This window comes from Chrysoperla carnea, chromosome 3 (genome assembly GCF_905475395.1).
Source record: "Chrysoperla carnea chromosome 3, inChrCarn1.1, whole genome shotgun sequence".
Lineage (NCBI taxonomy): Eukaryota > Metazoa > Arthropoda > Insecta > Neuroptera > Chrysopidae > Chrysoperla > Chrysoperla carnea.
In genome coordinates this window covers 34,126,398-34,144,512 of record NC_058339.1, presented here as the reverse complement: position 1 = coordinate 34,144,512, position 18,115 = coordinate 34,126,398, and the positions used below count along the sequence as shown (strand labels likewise).

Sequence of the window (18,115 nt, the reverse complement as noted above, 5' to 3'; positions counted from 1 at the left end):
TAAAAATTTAATTATTAGTGAATTTCCTAAGGAAATGGAACTATTGTTTTTGTACTGATGATGGAATAATGAAAAAATTTCTTTAAATGTACATCGATCCTACCCAATAGATTTCCTTTGGAAAATCGCTAATAATTAAATTTCTTTTTGAGACCCTCTCGAACGGTCTCAATTTAAGGCCGATTTGAATAAAATTTGGTATCAAGAAGAGTTTTGGAATTTGAAAGGTCAAGATCGTTAACAAGAAAAATAGACCGCTAAACAAAGGGTGAAGGGTGCGCAAAGCACAAAATTTTTTTTTCTTAATAAAATAATTTTGTATTTTTGGCCAGTTTAAAGGTTTTCTGAGGGAATTTAAATAGCTAACGCCGCTCGTGCCCTACGAATTTTTTTTTAAGTATATTCTTTCCAGTGTGATAAATTTAAAAATTAAAAGCGTTCTATTTATTTATTTTCTATTTATCTATTTATTTATATAAATATTTGTTTCCAAAATTTTGTTTTTCACTCTAAAAAGGGATCCTAAACAATGTAAAAAACCAAAAAATGACTTAATTTTTATCGTAGTGGGTTCCTAAATTTATTTATCAAGATTATTTTTTTAAAAACTATTTGAAAAGAAGTACGTAAGCTGTTAAAGTATTCATTGCAAAAATTATAAATTATTGCAAAAAAAATACTATAAAATTTCATTGAAAAATTTTATAAAGATATAAATCACCTACACGCTTTTCATAATATGACGTATGCTAGTTTGTTAAATACCTAGGTGCACAAAACCATATCCCACTTTATAAAAAAAATTTTAAAGATTAAAAAAAATTTAAATTAAATATGCAAAACAATTTTTTTAAAGATTATTTGTTCATAACATTATAAAATCGTAATGAAATGACAGAAAAAATTTATTATTTTTTGCTTTTTTTGTGAATTGTTTGAAAACAAATGATCGAAGCAATTAATAGATTATCGATTCTTAAATAATATTTTCAATGACATTGAATAGTTGATAAAAGTTAAAATGTTTTTATAAAAATATGCGTTTATTTGTAAAATATTATTAATTTTTTATAACATATCATTTACGCAATGACGTATACTGAGTGCCCTGCGTTTATTAATCTATGATACAGAGAATACGAAAGGCTATAAAAGGCTATTTGGCTTTTTGAAATTATTGCCATTAGTAGTGATATTTGTATCAATTATGAGTTTGAAAAACAAGTTTTCTTAGTTTGAGAAAAAAGAAAAAGATTTTTTATTCAACAACTCGAAATTAAATTTTTTATTTTGGTGCTATCTATCAAGAGCTTGAAAACGGTTTGGATTGGTTTGTGATGAAATAAAAATATAAAGCTAAGCCATTACGATTTAGTTTTTGGTTTAGCCACAGCCTGATCGTAAGTCACGATTGACTATAGTTTTTAAACAAACTAAAATCCAAATTTCTTAGTCCGAAAATGGGAGAATTTTCTTAACTCTTCCTTGAACAGCTTTAGTTAAAATGTTTCAGTATATTTTGCCATATTAACGAACCATTTTATTTCACAAAATAGTTAAAAGGAAACACTTTTTATGGATTATGAAAATACCATTTAATAATCGGAGATGGTTTCTAGAAACTATTCAACAAATACACTATTATGCGCAAAAAAAGAAAATTTTCTGTTCCTCCTGAATTTAATTCCTAACAGTTGATGTACAAAGACATGGCAAGAGCCGAATGGCACGACTGATTGTCGTTTCCGCGCAATATGACAACGATACTATTCACGGTTTTCAAAATCTTCCATGGAAACATAAAGGAGTAATCATATAATATTGGCAACTTAATTTTTATCCGAAGCAATTTATACCACTAAATTCTATTTATTTGCAGGCCCTTTAAAACAATTTTTTTTTTTTTTAAATGTGGAAATAATCAATTTTCCAAGATCTTTGCTTAAGAGGCAATTTAATCATTTGTAAGCTAATACTTAATTGATATTGGATAGAGACACGAGTAAAACATCCTTAAAATTATTATAACTACTCATTGACTAAATCTAAAAATACCCGACGTAAAAAGTGAATCATTTCTTGGTTAATAGCAAAAGTGTCAAACGCTATTATATTTTTTGGTGGAAGCGCAAGGAAGCAAGTTGTTTCAATATAAGATAGTTCTAAAGTTCTGTATATTAAAAATTATAAAAAACATTATTATAAAATTTTTCACAAGGATTTTTAACACCGTACATAGAATATCTCTGAATTACAAGTTGTGTTATGCAGAGGTAAAACTCAAAATTGAAATAAAACAAACGTCAATAACAATTAATGTTCGTACTGTCAAGTACCGTATAAATAAAATAAAGTAATATAATACGCAAAATATATGCAAATAGAATCTAAATATGTTTTGACTATTAAGATCGATCCAGTTAACTTCCAAAATAAACAGTTATTAAATATCAAAACTTGACTTTTTGATATCATATATACATTCATACATACATACATATATTCATACAAAATAACAAAATAGATAGACCAAAAGTCGTCGAGTCAGCAATTTTATACTCTAAATTGTTCTATATGAATTGAATATATAAATGTTTTGTTCACCAAAAAGTTAATTAAAATTATATTTTTATTAATGTAGGATAAATCATTTGTGTACGAATGTTTATTTATTTATTTATTTTTTTTTTTAAACGGAATTATAACTGTTAAAAAATATAATAATACAATTAATATCAATCCTTAGGGCGTTTAATACATCTACTGTACGCTTGACACGAATATTATAGGTTATGTTATAAACATTTTAATATCAATCATAAGTTTATCTGTCTGTCTGACGATGAAACAAATCCCTCCTTCAATAATAATGCAAATTTAAATTAAAAGATTCATCATTTTATTTACATTTATTTATTTATAGTATCAGTTTTAATAAGTACTTCCGATGGTATATTTATATACATATATAGTATATCGGAAGTGAAGGGTGTGATATGTCTCACACTCATAGGTTACAAAAGTTCATAAATTTTTCTGTTATGCAATTTTATTGTCTATGATCTCATTTTGTTTTTCATCTCGTTTTGATGACAAATAAAAGTAAAATTTTGTTGTAGTACCTATAATAAATAACATCCTACACATAAAAAATTAGTTTATTTTTTAATACTTATTAATCTAAATTTGTTTGTAATATATTTAATTGTACCTAAATTTGTTTATAAATATAAAAAGTTTCGAAAATATTGAAGATAGAAAGAGGAAAATTTTAAATTTCGAATCAATTAGCTTGAGTTTTTAATACTGAGCACGCAATTTAAGAAAAGCCCAGTCAGAAACGATCACCAATAAAAAAAATTAACAATTGATTGAAGAAAATCTTGAGTAGATTACTGTTTAGAAAATTTAATAAGATTACCTTTTATACAATAGAAAAAATTTTCATGAAATTTATGATAATGTAACACATATAAAAATTCATATAAAAAGGTATATGTGCTTATACTTCATACATCGAAGATCGAGTTTATACTATAGCATTGCTAACTTTACCAAGAAATTGCCCATAGTTGGTTGGCAAACATTTATTTATGTTCCCATGAACCTTCGAGTTAAAAGCTCCTTTTAGGAGGAATCTATCATTTATCTGTAAATTACATGCTCGGGTTGCACTATCTTCATTGAAAAACCAAAGTTGGATATCCTTGATAACTTTTTTTTTTGACGAAATTATCAAGAAATTGCCGAAGCATAAAGCTATTTTTTTATATATTATTTACAATCGTACATAATTTTGTCAAAAGAATTGAACATAAGAATTAATTCATCAATATAAAACCTTCAACATTTTACGAACTCTTTTCATTATTGCAGGGTAACGGGTACTTAAGATAAGTCATAATAGATAAATAGAAAAATTGAGTAGGTTTAAATAAATCTTGTTTAACTATTATTTTACCAAATATGTGCTAAAATGTTCCTAATTATAAATTTATTACTTTGGAAGGCGGGTGGCTTAAGTCATATTATGAGTAAATTATGAGTTAAATAGATTAACAATAGATACTTAAATTTAATGAATTTTGCAATTAAGCAATCAAGTATTATATTTTTTTAAGTTTTTTATAATTAATGTTTTAGTACAGCAACAAAAAAAACTGATTCTAGGAATACCAGAATTTGCAGTTATTCTAAACTTGTTTGAACAATAAAAAATAAAATTGTAATACTAACACATTTCTACAATAAAACTATTTTTTTTACAATAATTTACGGTAACAGACAAATTTAACCTCGGTTAAGGTCAATGTTTTTAATGTGTTAAAAACTAGTTTAATTACTTAACAATATTTATTTTCGTATAATAAATGGCGTCGATGAATATTTAATTTTTATAAAAAGATAAATAATAAATAAAACACTACAACATCCGATATAAGTGTTGGTTTTTAAAGACACTCTTTAAGGTTTAGCTGTGCAACGATATAAGGGGTCAGAGGGCTTCATGTTTGTTTTAGCACTTTGCACACATATGTCATCCGACAAAAGGCCATTTTTGCTTTTTTGAAATTCTTCTTTTAAACACATATCGTTTTAAATTTATTCCCACGAGAAATTTTTTTTATTCTTACTAAGCTTTTTGTTTTAAAAAGAAACAATTCGATTAAATAATTAAAATTTGTTGGTTTTTTTAAAAATAGCTTTGATGTAGGTCTTTTAAACTTAACAGTGTTAAAAAAATGTAAAAGAATTATCAAAGATTCGATTAATTTTTGTGGAATGACGTATGTAATTGTTTATCAATATTAAAATAATTGAAGCGTGTAGAAGACAATTGTAATTAATTATTTGAAAAATAAAATTTAAAACATTCAATTAATTGTATTAACCCGGTTATATACAAAAATAATCGATGAAATGGTTAATTTATATTAAATAATATACCTTTTGTTTAAGTATTATTCAAAAAAAATTCTTTTTTCTAAACAAATATATAATCAATAAAGAATTTATAAAATGATAAATATTTCTATTGATTCGGGTAATTAATAATAAAAAAGATTAATTATAACAAGTTTAAAAAATTTTTATATAATTAATAAAAACAATATTTTTCAATGTTTAAAAACTAAAAATTATAAAATTCCAAAACAATTTTTTTTTGTTTGGAAATTTCAGTTTCTTTTACAAAAAGAAATGCAAGAGTTATCAATATTTTATAAACTTGGTATAAAAATAGACTCTAAATTAACTGAAATGAAATGTCAGATTTCTTGTAACTATTTTGTGGAACTGATCAATTAAAATTGATTGTACTTGAAAAATATAAATAAAGTAGAATAAATTTTATCATGAATATAATAAAACTAGCACATTTGACTCTACTCACACACACCTTTCCAAGTTTAACACACAAAATTAACATAAAAAAGTTTTTGTCAATTATTGTAATAAACAATTTTACACACATGTAATATAAATGTTATTACATTATGTAAATGTACACACGTCGAAATCAATTGACTTATTATTATAGAAATAAATAATTGTAAATACATACTCAAACAGAACAGACATGCTATAATTATTAAATAAAGTCTTTAATAAAACAATTCAATCGAAAATATTACAAAACGATTTAAGAATGTTTAATTAAAATTTAAAAAAAAAAAGGAATTTTTTTCTCATCGTAATAAAGGCTAAAAATAATTTTATTTATTTTTAATTTTTTTTATATTTAATCTATGAATTATTAATTATTTCTTATAAAGGCAATTTTCTTACACCAAGTTCAATGTCAAAAGTTTTTGGAAAAATTTTTTTTTTCACTAATTAAAAATTATTTTTTAATTTATTTTTATATAATTCCAATTATATAAAAACTGAAGTTCAAATTATTAAAATTAAAAAAAATTATATAAAACTATCATATAATATTCGATTTAATTATTTCGATATATTCTAGTTATATATTATCTGTATATATTTTTAATTAAATCAAAATTCAAATATATAAATTATTTTGAAATTCAATATACTCGAAACAACAAAACTCGATTAGGTGTTCATATAACAACACATAAACAGTGCAAAACTTGATATTGGATTTCTAACACATAAATACCACAATACTCGAAACAAAATAAATTAAATTATTTAATTTAGAAATAAATAAAAATTATTGTCTTGTTTTTTATTTAATTTTTTTTTTTTTTTTTGTAATTTTTTCGACATAGATTTAGAATATTTCGAAGAGATATTAATTTTAATTAATTTTTGGTGTAGAATAATAATTATTATTTTATTCCAATATTTAAAATAATTTTATTTCGAAATAAGTTGTCATTTGAAAAAGTATGTCTAATTTCGATCTCAACAAAAATGCACAAGAACAATTTAAATTTCAAAATGCTCCGATATAAAATAAATTAAATTTAATTGATTAAATTATTATTATTTCGAGGTATTCGGTATAAATATCGAGCAATTATATAAATATTTTCTTTATAGTTTCAATATTTTTCTTAAAAACTAAATCAAAATTTTTTTGGCAAACTTACCAATTTTCTGAATGGTGTCCCAAAATAAAAAAATCGTCGAAAAATACAAAAATAATCACGGATCACACAATTCACAAAAAAAAAAAATTGCCGAAATTTTTTAAAAAATTTATTATTATTAGGCGACTATGAAAAATTTATTTTATTTTTTTTTTAAATTCGATTAAAAAGTAAAAACTGCGGTATGATCCGATGATCTCGTCCGTGTGACTGAGCGGCGAGTGTATCTTCCTATGTGTTAGCGAGTCAAGCGTTGCACATCGAATGAATACTATACACTACCAACTAAAATATTATGTAGTGATGATTCTTTAGGCAACTAACTACCAAACACTAGATGAAAAAGAACGAACTTATATTATATACAAACACTTTTATAAAACTCTACAACTATATAGTGTATCCGTATCCGGAGGTGTAGTGCGACGTCGCTTTTATTGTATATGGATGTTGTGTAGTGTAATACTACTCTGCTGGTAGTTTTGTTGTGTACCAGAGAGTTGCTATTTGATGATGAGATATTATAAAACTAAACTATACTCTAAAACCCAACACAGAGTATAGTAACAACATCAGTGGAGACGTCTAAAGTGTACGACGCCACGATTTAATGTGAACTCGCGCGATTTAGTTTATGCCGACTATAAATACTCCTAACATTTAAGGTATATATATGTATTTGGTTTATAATGCATATGATATGTGACATAGGCGGGGGTTATATCGGTTATAGTTACACCTGATTGGATAAAACAAATATTATACATCTAGAATTTTACTTTTCTAGTTTGTCTCATGCAATTTTATTCATCGTCGTCGATATGAGTTTATGTATACGATGGATACCGAGTAATTTCTTATAGTTTTGAGCTTATTCATGGTAATTTCTTAAAATTGAGCCGAACTTTTGAATTTGTACTTCTGACACGAATATATTTTTAGGAAAACGAATTTAAAAACATTTTTTCGCTTTTATTTATTATTTTGTGTTAATTGTTACTAGTTTTAATGATAAAGTTCATTTTAGGTATATTTTCGGGTAGTGTAAATATTTCAAAGACTATTTTTACTCACCGTAAATTCTAAATAATTGATTAAGTTTAAGTTTTGCCTAGAATATACCTTTCAAATTTTTGTATTTTATCGTCAAGCAGTTTTGTAATTAAACTGTTTATGAATATGTTATAAATTCAGGTTTAAATTTCGATTTACTATTTTTTTGTGCTTTTATTCGGTTTTACTGTATTTGTATATTACCATTAAATTTTACTTTTTTTCTATGAAGCCGATTTTCAAGTAACTTGACGTAAGTTTATCCAAATAGCGGAAGTTGAAAAAACATAAAACAAAACAAAAATGGTGGAAGCGCATGGAAGAAGTTCTGAAAGTTGATACGTTAATTACTTTTCGAATAAGTAATAATGACTTTTTAAGAGAAACTTTAGTTATAAATTTGAGTGTGTATGTGTTTTTTTCGAATTCTGTTATTTGGATTAAATAATTGTGGATTGATTAGCCATGACGATCATAAAGCTAGAAAAATAGTATGCATTTATTAATATGAGACCTTGGTCAAACCTAAATGAAATTACCATCGAATAAACCATACAATTCTTTATAAATATTTGTTTTCCTTCCACCTGTAAAAGAATGTCTTTTCGGATTTACCAATCAGAAGAACCGATTTCAATGGGATTTTTATAACGGGTTTTGGTGGTTTATGGTTGGGCCTGATGTCATAAAATAAATTTAAAAATTATATAGCTCTTTTCAAATTTTATTGTACTCTGATAAATATTAAAATGTGGAAGCGCAGGAATAATTCAATAATACCCCTTTTCCTCCGGTGTTAAAAGGATGCTGTTTTACAAAAGAAGTTTTTTTACAAATTCATTGGAGCACAAATGTCTTAAAAAGAAAATTATTTTGAGACTTAAGACTTAATTTTTGCCTGATCTTAAATCAAAAACCTTCAAATCTATTCACATTTTCTTTTCTATTCACAGACATTTTTTCACATTTTCCTTTTCTAATTTAATTTCCAATTTTAATATCTTCATATTTTGAAATTATTTTATATCCTAAAAATATTGTACTAGGTTCAAAATGTAACGACCTAGTAATCAGAAAAAAAAATTAAAATTCAATTAGGTGAATAAAAATTACAACACAATTTAAAAATCATAAATTAGACTACTATAATGGTTTTTTTTTAGAATTAATTTTTCTTAATAATTTTATTGCTTCCAAAATAGTAGCTAATAAATTTTTGGATATCATAATATCCATTTGACTTATTGTCATGGGTTCTTAAATAACATTTATTGTTTGATAATAAACATTGGATTATAGTTCTAAAAATAAAAACTTATGATATGCTTTCATGAATGTAGCACAAAGCCCTTTCAAAAATAAATTGTAATATTAACAAAAAGTATTTGTAGCGGAGTTTTTTTAAGTGTAATATTTATTAGATTTTTTCAAATGAAATTCTTTAAAATCACCGAATATGATTGTAATCAATTTTTTCGAAGCTTAGTTGCATTTTTTAAGTGGATTATCAAAAATTTATTAACCTGTAAGATATTTTTCTGATGTTAAAGTCTGTTTTTGATTTTGTTACAAATGAACTCTCAGTGAGTTTGACCCTCAGAAAATTTTATATTTATTGTTAAGCAATGAAAATATTTTTCACTCAAATTCCTACCATAGAAATTGTACGTAATCAAAAAGTACGGTTTTTCCGACTCAAATAGAATACTAAAAATATGGTGCAAGCGTTACATTATTGTATTTGGCACTTGCCGATGGTACGAAAATTGTATAAACATATAATTTATTCTTGGAGCTATAATTGTTCCCGAAACTTTTCCTACCCATAAAAGCGGAAAAGGTTAATTGTGTGAACTTTCGCAACTTTTTCGTAATATTCATTTTATTCAACAAATACTATATATATTTTCTATGATTTTCTAGTTGATATACACGAACGGTTTATATTAATAAAATCTGTTCTAATACGTACTTAATTTGAAGACAAGATTATATTTAAAAGTACTTACGTATGCGTTTGTTCACATTCGAAGTTTAAAATATATAATCTTGTTATTTAAGTTACCCCATTCATATTTGAATGAATTAGTTGATATTCAAATCTAAATAGCGTAATGTTGAAAAGTGTATTTTGGAAATAATTTACTGTATATGTCAAAAAAATATGTAGGGCCTTGTTTGGAATACTAACGTAGCTCAATTTGTAAAGTATCTTTGGATATATGATTTAGGGTGCGCAGAATATAAAATGAATGAAGTGTTGGAATAATTTTAATTTTGGCAAGTTATTTTATAAAAGGCTGAAAGCTTGGAACATGCCCCAAGGCAGGAAGTGATCAAAATCATGTACATGGGTTGACATATCAAATGTTCCTCACATTGTAGAAACTTTTTAGTAGCCATAAACTGTTTCGCTACCAATTCTGTCTCTCTGTTCTGTTATCCCCATCGAAACAACCCATCACGTGTGCTATTTTCTTCTTTGTTTCGATACCATAGTTGACGGTCTCTAGGACTAAAAAATCAATTGCAAACTGCACAAAAAACGACGATAGTGGACATTTATTCGATTCCACATTGTAAATAAAATATGTTCGAGTTTAATTAGATCTCGAATAAGAAAATACAAATCAGAGGAATACATAATTAATTCATTTTCTATATGAAATAACAGTATTTTCAGAATATAGTAAAATCCATCTGATATATATTTTCAAAAGAAAATTAAATCAGAGCAAATTTCCGATCGATCAATATATATAAATAATATTACTTTAATGAATTTATTTAATGAGATTTTTCCTTTTTCCTAATTTAATTGATGTGTTTTTAAAGAGAATTATATATATTATACGTGTTTGCTTAAACTTGAGAAGTTTCTACGAATATTTTACAAAACCACTAAGGAAATCTTTGTAATACATGGACTTTATACTGTTGTGGAATGTGTATTCATATACCGTTTTAATATATAATAAAGACGCCACTTAATTATATGATGAGGGAAATATTTCAAAGAAGTTACTGAAAGAAATTTTAAAATAATTTTTACACCTACGTTGTCCTTATTAATCATCAATCAATAATTTTATATCAGATATTCTATCTTGGAAAATACGTTGGTGAGTCTGATATTGGTAATCAAAATAATAACACGAGAATTACCGTTTCATGAATATATGTAACAATAATTTATCGAAAAATTTTAATCTCGTGAGTTTTTGTTTCGTTCTTCTCTAAGATTTGAATGAAATAATGCAAGAAAATTTGAATAAAATCACACAATCTAATCAGATTAAAAAAATCGTTTTTCTAATGCAATCGAGTTAAAATTAGTTTTAATTTAAGTTATTTAAGAGAGTGATATCATCGTACGTTACGCGCTCTAGTGTATTTAACCCAATCACGTATTTGGGTCGAAGGTAAAAAATTATATGCATGCCGTTTTGTAATATTGAGAAATTTTGTAATACTGCAGAAAAATGTAATGAGTATCGGTAGACGCTTCACACTTTGTCTATCTATATTGATTGATATATCGATATTGAGCAATAAGTTTCTTTCTTCTTCCTCATTAAAAATTCCTCATAAAACGCTCTCGAGACTCAAACTCTCAACCCAATCTTTATGTTTTTGCCTTGCGTTTGCTGGTTATTTGGAATAAATAAATTATAAAAAAGGGAGTCTAAGACAAACACAGATTTGACATTTGGATTGAAAAATTTCTTTCAATTTCCTGCATTTAATAATGTCTGACGCGGTGTTAGCAACGGCGAATCTATTTGGCACTTATAATTTGAAAAAAGTTGACATAAAATGAATTTTTTTCGTGACGAAACTACCTCTTATACTATTTTGTTGACTAGGTATGCCTTCATCGAAATTAAGACTATGTTGGAATTTTTATTATAATAAATAATCCAATTCAACGAATTAAGAGTAATTGAGATAAATTTTTGAATAAATAAAAAACCCCTTTTACATAATATTACAAATGTTTGATCATCTTAAATTTTTCCTATAAAAATTTTATCGTAATAAGTAACTTAGTGAGTAGTTATTACTATTATTGACGTTTTAACAATACATTGATTACTAAGCAATACGAACATAAGTACATGCACGTAAATAAATGCAAAACATTACTACATACCTGGTGAATTCTTCTCTTTTTAAATCAGAATGTTATGTATAATATAATATTTATACATATATGTGATGACTTATGATAATACATAATTTTATAAAACCTGTTTTACTTTATAATAAGTGTATAGTATAGGCTTTCTAGACTGATTATTGGAAAATTGATGTTGAAACAAAAAAAAAATGCGGTGGAGAATCTCCCGTTTCAAGAATATCATTACAAAAACAAATGAAAACGTTAAATATATACAATTTTATTAATTTACTTTTCTAAATCTGTATTAAACATATAATCTGTTTTTGATTGGTCACCTAAATAATGTTATAAAATAATAAGTTTAAATAATTAAAGTTTATAAATTTTTGTTCGTTTGGCAGATAACAGAAAAGTAATGAATTTGGTTAGTATTAAGAAGGATATGACACATACATACACACAAAACATACCTCATACTGTTACGTGACGATTTCTACGAGTTATTTCACCATGGCAAGCCACCTTAAGAAATTTCCTTCCAATAATTTACGTCTGCTTTTACACGACTACAGTTAATCAAAAATGAGAATTGAAGCCAATTAATCAAGCTCAACATATGAGAAGCAATTTTAACTTTGAGTAAATATTTGGATTTCATCTATTTTTCGTATTTATTTTCATCTTTTACGAAATAGGATTTCAATTTTTAAGTTTATTTTTATTTTCAAAGCGCTTTCTCAGCTTCAAGAAAATGAACTTTCTTAGGTAGATAGTAAATATTGGAATTGATCTGATTTTAATGTAATGCAGTAATTATATTAAAAGCTTTGTTTAAGTTGAAATACTCAGACATTTCGAAGTTTTTAATCGATGATTTTACAAATACTTATTTAAATATAATATTTAAGAATACAATTTATTGATAGAAGAGAAATACGAGAAAATCCACAGGAATAGGGAAGGAAAGGGCAGAAATAGAGGTGAAAATTTATAGGAAAGAAAAGCTTCATCACATAAGGGAATAAATTAAACATATGGTAATCATGTGATGAATGCAAAAATAAACAAAAGTAAAAGATTGAAAATGATAGGATGGTACTAAGAATACGAACAGAGCCTATAATTATTTAGATTTAAAAAAATGGCCTATGATATGTTGTTTTCAGTCATAAAAACTGCTAAAATGAAATTTGGATGAGCCAGGCTATTGGTATATATTTTTTTAAACTTATTAACCCTGAACTAAAATTTATTAATCATCAATGAATAAATTACAAATCGTGGTATATTGATGATGGAATTATTATTATTGAATCAGTATGAAGAAGATATAACCTATTCATAATTTGAAGGAATCTTAGAGCTGTTGTAGTTTTTTTTTTATTGTAATATCTATAAAAATGATTAGTTTTACAACATAAACATATTATAAATATTGATGAAGCTTCCGTGTAAATAAATTTTTAATGTATTTCATTTTTCGATTTTAAAATATATTCTCTATTTGTAAAGTGTTTGTTGTATTATTGAATAATTTACATAAATTAGTATAACAAATTGAGTGTTTATGACCAAACACACAAGAAGCAAATAATCAATACAACAATCAAATTAATCAAAAGTTTTATGGAGCTATTCTTAATCCAAAGATTTCTTGAATAAGATGTTACACGTAGCCATAGTTAGTAGTAAATCAATTTATATTATCACCGTTATTGTAACTCGGATATGAAGAACTTTTAAAATTGACTACAGCTTATTATCTCACTTATTACTATAGTTTTCATCATCGTTTCCCAACAGAATAGTTTTTTCAATTAAGTTCTCAGATACTTTTCATTTATATAAATTTGGTACAGTTGCCCAAGTATAGATAAACTTTATTGAATTAATTGGATAAAAGATAAAATCAAAAAGATAAATTTTTTTGCTAAAAAACATTTTTAACATTAAAGAAACAATATAATTATTCATTTCGGTCATATCACTTCACTGAGCTTAAAAGTAAATACCACCGCTTTAAAGCCTCTACCTCTCTTGATCTCATTTATTTCCCTTCCATAACACTGGAAGGAATTGCTTTACACAGATAAAATATTTGCACAATTTTTAATTTTTTTAAGTGTTTAATAGTCATAATTCATTGAGTATATCAGAAAAGAAGGCCATGTTTTGTTTGACATTTACTATTATACATTTTTACAGAAATCTTTAATTTACTTTTTTTTTTTTAAATATATCTTTATAAATTATAGCACATGTGTTATTCTGATGTATAAGCTATATTATTGTACAGTTTCATTCAAATCCACCCCCTAGTTTTTGCATAAAAGCGTTACAAGCAGACAAACAAACAAACAAGCATCCTTACTTTCAGATTAATAATACATAGGGATATATGTTTACTCACGTGCATATGTTAACGCACGAGCACAGAAATATTTTAAAAAGTATAAATTTATAAAATAAACGCATTTTTTTAAATAATACCTACTTACTCAATGTCATATTTTCAAAATAATTTATTTAATCATTTTTTGGAAAATTCATATTTATTTTCATTTACAGGTATAATAAGTACCAGTGAACGCGAAATTATTGATAAAAATTTTTTACTGAGAAATGTTTTGGTGTTTTTAAAAAATATTGTTTTAATTGCAGGGTCACTTGATCTTGGGTAAAATCGATTGTTTTTTGCGTCACTTATTTATTATTAGTAAGTTTAAAGATTATTCGAGTAATTACGATATGCATGAGAAGAAAAAAGGAAAACGTGAATCCTGGTCCCTCTGATAGATTAAAGATTCTTTTAAAATTATATTACAAATGGCATACATATAATATCAGAAATTTTCGAGTTCCATCTATTTCTAAAATAGTAACTTTATACTTCTTAAATCCAAATTTTGATAGCGGTATGAATTGGGTTGAATTGTTTATGTGAAAATGTAAAGAAAATTATTTTAAACGTTTAATTAACAAACTGTTAGAAACTCACGTATTATATTTTAAAGAAAGGCAATCGTTTTTGTTTAACTCTATAATCATTTAGTCAATAAGAGTAGAATTTTCTTTTCAAAATAATTTAAAATATTACCATACATATTAGACATAATTTTGCATTAATAATATCTAACAACATTACGTTGTAGGTCTCGTAAGCAACAAAAAATTAAATAGTACAATAGATGAAAATATTGATCGGAACGACTATAATATAGATATGAACTCTTCACAATTAATGTAATAAATTTTATTTTGAAAATATTTGAAATAGTTTTAAAACCAATATTTTCTTTATCAATACGTTTACTTTTATTAATATATCTTTATATATTTAATTTTTTCTATGAATAAACGTTATTGTAATTGCATTTTGAAATTCATTCATAAATACAAATACAAATGTGACATACCATCGACTATCAAAGTTTATTATAGAAAGTTGAGATTAAATTAAAATTAGGTTATTTATATAAGCCTGGCACTAGACAGAATATGACCGTTCGACACATGCGGTGCTCTGTTGAGTGCCTTATAAAGTAGTTTTTTTCATTTTTAAATAATTATATGATTTTCGTCTAGAATAAATGCTACTAGTTTCCGAGTTGCATTTTCAAATCCATTCAATTTTCAATCCAAGTTGCTTAGTTGGATAAATCAATAAAATTTGGTGTAAATAAGCTAAATCCGTACGTGGTATGGTCACAGCACACATTAATTTAATAAATATAGTTGTGATGGGTTGGTGTTGTGAATTGTCTATACATGTACTCAGCTTCTCTACATATAAGAGAAGCTGATAATCGGCGGATTATCAAATGAAAGGTACCGAAATAGGTCCTATGGAGTGTCAGCCCCTGTCCCGTGAACATCCAATATACCCTAAGCTTACCTAATCCTGTATTGCCAAAACTTTCAAAATTTGCAATGACAGTAAAATAATTCATTGTGATTAGAAAAATAAATAAATAAACAAATTTGTCGAAAAAGAAAAAAATTAAGAACTTAAACCGACCATAGACAACAGGCCGATATATTTAACGAATTGCTATAATCACTGTATCATCTATAACATATTATATTATTATACTTCTGGTTGCTGTTTAAACATAATAGATCATGTTTATTTTTTGACAAGTAATTTTTCATTTTATACAAAAAGATTAACATAAAATATAATAACATACAATATTTATCTACATATTACATTCTACTTTTAATCTATATATTAACAATTATTGGTATTAACTCGACTTTAACATGGCAGACGACTGACTATACCACCAAAGATTGCAAACCATTGAATGAGTGTATGAAGGCTTTTACATTTTTGCACATTTTATGCACCAAAACAGATGTTTTATATTTTATAGAAAAAATTTTTAACAATATAATAAAATTTACAGTAATTTTTATGTATAACTTGAACAATTTTTAATATGATTTATATAAAATATATATATCACTAACGGGGCAGCTGGTATTTATCTGTCTGGGTTAAATGATAAGTATATTTGCTTGGTAGAGAAGCTTATGAGAAGTAGGTAATATTAGAATAAGAATAAATTATATAATTACTTCTTAATCTTCTTGAAATGAAATATTTGTTAGATAATTTTATCATTTATCTAAACTTCTGAAATCCATTCACTGAAAAACTAAAATAAAAATTTGATTCAGAGATTTTCTTACACGAAAGGATTTAGTAAATAGTGCAGCCAATGTGTGGTAGAGTGATGCAGCACTTCTTTCAAAGAATGGCAATTTGTATCCGGATCCCTAGCGGATCCCTAGTTTGGGCACTAGGATGTCACAGACAGGCAAATAGACAGACATACTCGCACATATAGTGGCGAAATTTAAACCCCCCCCCCTTTTTTTTGAGTTCGGGGGTTAAAAAAATATTTTTTTTTTATAACTTATGGACATATTTTGACATTCACGAAATTGTTTTGAAAAATGATTTCCTTGATCTTAAGGTAAAATTACATCTAGTAATAATCTTCTTTTCAAAAAATATTCCACTTTTCCAAAATAAACTGTTTTACTGGAACTTTCATTCATATTTGTAAACCACTCCCAAAGTAGGAAATTGAATTAATAATGATTATTTTTTTCTCTTCTAAGAAAATTATCGTTCTTTTAAGTTTGATGATGACGTCAGTAAGGTTAAAACTCTTGAACTTTAATATTGTATTGATTCCATGTATATAGCTACCTCACCGTTTGGGTATTTTTTTGTTTTTTACAATAGGCCATGTAATAATTTTTTGTTTGTTTCTGATTGATTTGAATCATTGCATAATAAAACATATAGAATCAATATTAAGTGCCCTTGATTTACTGTATTTTTATAAAATAGTAATAGTATCACTATAACTAAAGATTGGATTTTATATCTTCTCTGTAGGCTATATATATATAACTTATTGATTTTAGTCATATGAAGGCTATATTGGGCTAAGCTCGAAGGCAAAGTATAATTTCAATATCAATAGTTTTTATACCATGTATATACGAAATATATCAAGGTATACTAAGTTAAGTGCCAACTTTGTCAAGCTTAAAAATATTGATACTACGAATAAAATTTTGATATAGGTGTTCTTAAAATCATTTAATTAGTGCATTTTCGGTTGTCTGTCGGACTGTCCGTCTGCCCTCCTACGACACCATAACGTAAAAACGCAAAAACATATCAGGCTCGAAAATAAGCAATTTAAACCACTGGGTCTTGGGTCCGTAGGATCCATCTTGTAAATCGTTAATACAAAAACTTATACAAAAATAAACAACTTTTGTTGAATACATTTTTTCGTAAGCATCACTGATTCCTCGTGGGAGCGCAATTAATTAGAAACATTTATATAGTATGTTTACAGATACGTATTGTATATATTTTAAATTTATACGTCACATTTATAATATATGTGTTTGTTTATTACTATATCCACGGAGGAAGTAAGAGAAAAGATACTCTTATAATTTTGTGTGTAAGAGAGGCTTCTTTCTTTACTTACATGACGTAAAAAAACAAACCATTGCTTGAGCAACATTGTCTTTTTTTTTTAGTTTTTAATAACGAACGACACGTAAATTTTTTAAATGCTTCGTTTTTGCTGTAATTGATATAAAAATTTTTACGATAAGGAGAAAGATGAAAAGCTGACTAACTTTCTGCTCGTTACTTTTGAGCGTCTCCCGAGCGTCTGCGAGCTAACAATCGATATGTTGGGTTATTTGTGTTGGTTTTTTATCGGATTATAAGTTGAGTTTGCATCAAGAAATGCCTCTGGGATTGTCAACTACTCAACCCGCTTGTCCTTTTTTATGTCAAAATATCATGAATGTTGCGATTTTTATGAATTTACGT

General features: G+C 25.8%; 1 protein-coding gene across 1 annotated transcript in view; it reads right to left on the bottom strand.

Moving 5' to 3' along the window:
• Positions 1-6,576, bottom strand: part of LOC123296859 (titin) — a 111,220-nt gene extending 104,644 nt beyond the window's left edge. The window contains exon 1 of the mRNA XM_044878535.1: positions 6,564-6,576. The gene's annotated coding sequence lies outside the window, so the exon portion shown is untranslated. The remainder of the gene's footprint in view (positions 1-6,563) is intronic.
• Positions 6,577-18,115: the final 11,539 nt, after the last annotated feature.